Source organism: Chelonia mydas, chromosome 7, assembly GCF_015237465.2.
Source record: "Chelonia mydas isolate rCheMyd1 chromosome 7, rCheMyd1.pri.v2, whole genome shotgun sequence".
NCBI lineage: Eukaryota > Metazoa > Chordata > Testudines > Cheloniidae > Chelonia > Chelonia mydas.
The window spans coordinates 17,105,542-17,111,541 of NC_057853.1; the positions used below are offsets into that span (position 1 = coordinate 17,105,542).

The following is a 6,000-nucleotide window of genomic DNA, read 5'->3' on the forward strand; positions in this document are numbered from 1 at the left end:
CTCAAATAAGTTTTAAAAGAAACAAGACCGTCCTTTCAGATGTGGATGCCCAATGGCAGGCAAATTTGGTAGATACACAGCAGTTCTCCAAACACTACTGCAGTTTAAATACATCTCAGCAGAAATACATATTTTATCTAACTATTCCTGCACCTTAGGTGGGCAAGACTAGAGAGGTTGTGAAGTATCCAAGGTATTTTCAGCAAAGGTTGTGTACTCAAAAAATTACAAACCCAACTGTGAAAAGAATTTTTAAACAAACCTTTAAGCAAACTGTTAAAGTGACATGATGTTCACTATTTTGTTACTAATAATGAAGTCACAGCCCCAGCTTTAACAGAACTTTAAAATTTAAGGTGTGGAAATATTTTACATCCCACCACACTTTTCACTACATTGACATGTTACCTGAGTTTATGAAGAGTTACAACCTATGTTTTCACACAGTTATACATACCAGACCCATTGACGTTAGCCACTCAAATTCTCTGAAGGTATGGATAATGGTTTATGGAAACAGTTTTAAAATAAAACCATTGTTGCCTCTTTTAGAAAAGGTGATCCCAAGGACTGAGAGCATCTAAAGCATTTTGAGCATTTGAAAAAGGTTGTGAGCAAACATTTACCATTGAGATATACATAATGGATGATGCCTTACCCAGGTAATTTTTTAATCGATATACAAGTTAAGAGATTTACTGGGTCTTTTTACCCCAAAGTATTACAAAAAGTTAACCCCAAACAGGACAGGATTTACAGATCTGAAAATATTCCAGCTCAGAAAGGAAAGAGGAAATAAAATCCGCTACTGGTGAAATGGTTGAGGTGGCTTGACAAGTTTAACAGCTGGGTGGAAGCTTCTCAACTCCGACATTTAGACGTGAAAAAAAACAATTGCTATAAAAATGAGAGATGGTGGTTTTTATATCACTTTGCCCTGCAATTTCCAGCTCTGGGATTTTTCCCCAAAACACCAGCCCCAATTTTACAATACAGCTAGTTAAGTCCTGAGATCTCCCGGGGTCCTGGGATTCACGGTAAGTAAAAATACAGTACCTGCACAGCTGGAACAAATTACTAAATCATATGAACAACATTGTGGCTAGTCATCCAGGACCACCTGTGGTGATCATGAAATACAACCTTGTGGATAGAAAAGTTAGATTTAAATCCTTTGATGTTGCTTATGCATTTTCTACGAAAGGTGAGCTAGCTAATATTTTGGATTGGGGCCCCAATAGCAGCGTCAAAAAATTCTCTTCTCAGCACACATCAGTTTGTGAAGGACTTTTCTATACCCTGTTATGCTGCATCTCCATCTGAAGAAGGAACAGGTCTGTCACCATCACATACGAAAAACTGTATTAACCCCCTGTCAGTAAACACTACAATTGATACCATCACCACTGCAATAAGGACAGATCAGAACAGACACCACCTGCACTCCCAGAGAGAGCAGGGTTTTTAAAAAGCAACATGCTATGATGACCCCCCAAAAATTACGGGGACCCTCCTGTCTTCAGAAACTACTACAAAGCCTAGGCTGGATGTGCCTCTTCTGGATATCATAGAGCCTCCATGATATATGGGGCTGGCATTGACAGAATATTCCACAGCCTCTTTTGAAAAGCTATATCACTTTTGAGGAAGGGGCTAGAAATTATTAAACCCCAGATAAAAACATCTGCTTAAAACATATCCAGAGACATGGTTGGCCATGTCTCCCAAGCTGGAGAAGGTGGGCAACCTGGCTACACATGAGGAATCAAGGCTGATATATATTAAACGTAGGAAGCTTAAGAAAAAGAAATGCATCATACCTGCAATGCACATGTCCTGCCCCCCCCCCACCCCAAATCCCTTAAAAACCAGGCCTTGACACACAGGGCCAGCCATAAGTGAAAGACCAAGAGGAAGTCTGAGACAAACAGGAGACACTCACCACCTGGTGAAATACATTTCAATCAATATGGCTGTTATTCACTGCAGATCTGAAGAATGCACCGAGTCTAAATTAGGCTTGTTCCAAATAGCCCCTACCCAGACCAGCATCAAGAAAAGCATCTACATCGAGATAGTGCCTCTATTAGCCATTATGGAGGATGACCGCCTTGATATTTTATAGCAGGGAATGGCATAGATTATATGGATTTAAACAACAAACTGCTGTACATTTGTTGCAAGATTGTAAAAGAAGATGGAACGGCCTTCAACAGGGGGACTAGATGGGTCTGGTGAATTATCCCGTGACCTCTATTTTCAGTCATTAGGACGTCACATTGGGAGACTGCCTCATAAGCCAAAGCAACAACTGTTACCCTTACAGGGCCTTTATGGAACTGGTGCCCAGTTACAGCAACACCACCCTTGCCACACAATTTTCCATCTGCCTGTTTTATAAAGACACTTCTGGACAACACAAAGCAATGGGTCTGGATGGGTTTGTGAGGTGGGCAAACCTGATGACCCAGAGCAGGGAGATAGAGCTGTTGGGTCATCTACACAGCAACCTATTTTTTCAAGAAAATGGTGTGGATGTGAAAATTAAACTGACATGCAGTAAAGATACTTTCTGCTTAATGGGTGATGCAACCAAAGGTTTTAAGCTACCAGTTATATCAATGTTTTCTTTTTGTAAAGGAAGTATGGCTGGTATGCGGAGGCCTTAGAATCATAGAATCATAGAATATCAGGGTTGGAAGGGACCTCAGGAGGTCATCTAGTCCAACCCCCTGCTCAAAGCAGGACCAATCCCAAATTAAATCATCCCAGCCAGGGCTTTGTCAAGCCTGACCTTAAAAACTTCTAAGGAAGGAGAGTCCACCACCTCCCTAGGTAATGCATTCCAGTGTTTCACCACCCTCCTAGTGAAAAAGTTTTTCCTAATATCCAACCTAAACCTCCCCCACTGCAACTTGAGACCATTACTCCTCGTTCTGTCACCTGCTACCACTGAGAACAGTCTAGATCCATCCTCTTTCGAACCCCCTTTCAGGTAGTTGAAAGCAGCTATCAAATCCCCCCTCATTCTTCTCTTTTGCAGACTAAACAATACCAGTTCCCTCAGCCTTGCCTCATAAGTCATGTGTTCCAGTCCCCTAATCATTTTTGTTGCCCTCCGCTGGACATTTTCCAATTTTTCCACATCCTTCTTGTAGTGTGGGGCCCAAAACTGGACACAGTACTCCAGATGAGGCCTCACCAATGTCGAATAGAGGGGAACGATCACGTCCCTCGATCTGCTGGCAATGCCCCTACTTATACAGCCCAAAATGCCATTGGCCTTCTTGGCAACAAGGGCACACTGTTGACTCATATCCAGCTTCTCGTCCACTGTAACCCCTCGGTCCTTTTCTGCAGAACTGCTGCAGAGCCATTTGGTCCCTAGTCTGTAGCGGTGCATGGGATTCTTCCATCCTAAGTGCAGGACTCTGCACTTGTCCTTGTTGAACCACATCAGATTTCTTTTGGCCCAATCCTCTAATTTGTCTAGGTCCCTCTGTATCCTATCACTACCCTCCAGCGTATCTACCTCTCCTCCCAATTTAGTGTCATCTGCAAACTTGCTGAGGGTGCAATCCACGCCATCCTCCAGATCATTAATGCTTACTGCTAATGCTATATACCCCTGTGAACCATATGGAAATGAAAGTGTTTAGCATTTCCGCAGAGAACCTATTCTTGGGGCAACTCCCCAAAATGCTTGTCCTTGAGTTTGGGGATAATATTGCCTTTAGTGGAAATTACACTGTAAACCCCTTTCACTTTAAACATTACAATATTAATTTTGTGGCCTTATATGTGGATGATGAACAGATACCAGCTAATTCTCTGCAATCAGACGTTGAGGCCAGAAACTGTATGTCAGAGTGTATGAATTTGGTGCAGATGGCTGGTAAAGGCATGAAAGATTGTTCTCCGTTGATCATTTGTGATGGGTTACACCTTGTTTGCCTTTGACGTGTCTCCCGACCAGGTATGCGCCGATCACTATTCCCTGATTAAAACAGGGAACCTGAGAGCAGAAATATCTTTTGCAAAGGCTTTGAAAGACACCATCAATATGTTTGTGTATGGGGTTTTTGACAATATCAGAAATAAATCACAGGGAAAATGTTCCATTTGACTACATGGGAATATGGACACTGTACAGCTAGCATGTGTTTTTATCAGTGGACCCTTTCACAAAAGAGAATTTCTTAGATGTGTACCCTTGTGATTGATTCCCAGGCGGCAGGCTGTCTCAAAGACCCCTAGGTTTGATGGTCAACATGCACCCATGGAACCAGCCAGAGGAATACTGGCTTGCCTTGTGCCTGACAAAGCATGACCACGGCATTTTCTGACTCATATGGACACCCACCAAACAGTGTGTTTTTTCCTAGAAGCATTATTAATTTTTAAAACAAGAATGCCACTGACATAGTGTTTCACACTGGACAATGATAAGACTCTCCCATTCTGTCAGCTGCAGCTATCACTGCATGTTTTTCTTACATCACCATAGCAAGGTGCTATCTTTTGACCAGATCTTAAAACTGCATTCTAACAGCTTAGTGCAAAAGGAGCAGATGGCGATGAGTTTTGTAAAAAATAAAAAACAAAATCTCAGGCACATCTAGGCTTGCTGAAAACACACACAAAAAACACATTTTGCACAGAGTAACCCCCCCCCTCAGTGTTTTAAACACCCAAAACCAAATAGTTTGCAACAAAATAATTTTAAAAACCACACATTTATGTACCCTCCTCATAAGACACACATACATTTTCCCACAGGAAAGAAATAAGAGACATGGCATATGCCCCTAAATCACACACACACACACACACACACACACACACACAAAATTAGCATCAAAACGTGTATAGTGGGGATGCTGAGAGCCATTGAACAAAACTGTAAACACTGTATATGATGGAAACCACTTCAAGCCAGGGAGTGAGGCAGCACCCCTAGTTCCAGCACCTATGCACAGGGGTGCTGGATTATGATTATTCTTTTTTTCCCCCAACAAGTATTTGGGCCTTCTGGCTAAAGAACAAGCAAAATTTTAGTTAGTATTATTCCCCAAATGCACAACACCCTCCCCCGCCCCCATACAATCTATTTAATAGCAGAGTTTTAAAAAACAGTATTAAACACAACTATAGTTAAAATGGGGTTTTATCTTGTCCTGGTGAAATACAGCTTGAAGTTCCTGTTTCCATACTAAAAAGACCACATTTCAATAAAGACGTGTACCGCTATTAGTACAACGAGTAAAAATGTAGAATACATTTTCAGAGTTATAAAACAAGAAACATACCTCATCTTGTAGTCCAGCAGCAGCTGTTCAAAATGGTTTCCATTGTAAAAAGACAGTCTTCAGTAAAGCTTAGGTTTTTATACCAAGCTACCTCTTGTTTCAAAGGGACCTCAATGTCTGTAGTTAGCAGGTTCATTTGATCACTGCAGCTCTTAACCAATAGATATGTAAGGAATTTATGCACTCCTCCTCAAACATTCCCTTTTGTAATCTGTGGGTGCAAATTAAATTGTCTATGCAACAGAGCTTCTTTTTGCTAATTTTTAGTTATATATATATATTACAGTCTTAAGCAGTAAATCATCATACATAACAAACCTTTAATATTAATATACTCTCTCCTGACTGAGGGACTTGCAGATGTCAGTGAAGGTCTTAAAAAGAAAAGGAGTACTTGTGGCACCTTAGAGACTAACCAATTTATTTGAACATGAGCTTTCGTGAGCTACAGCTCACTTCATCGGATGCATACTGTGGAAACTGCAGAAGACATTATATACACAGAGACCATGAAACAATACCTCCTCCCACCCCACTCTCCTGCTGGTAATAGCTTATCTAAAGTGATCATCAAGTTGGGCCATTTCCAGCACAAATCCAGGTTTTCTCACCCCCCCACCCCCATACACACACAAACTCACTCTCCTGCTGTAGGGAGAGTGGTCACTTTGGATAAGCTATTACCAGCAGG

At 41.5% G+C, this 6,000-nt stretch overlaps 1 long non-coding RNA gene across 1 annotated transcript in view; it reads right to left on the bottom strand.

Moving 5' to 3' along the window:
• Window positions 1-5,457, bottom strand: part of LOC119566850 — a 45,547-nt gene extending 40,090 nt beyond the window's left edge. Inside the window, exon 1 of the long non-coding RNA XR_005226283.2 lies at window positions 5,310-5,457. This is a non-coding gene — a long non-coding RNA (uncharacterized LOC119566850). The remainder of the gene's footprint in view (window positions 1-5,309) is intronic.
• Window positions 5,458-6,000: the final 543 nt, after the last annotated feature.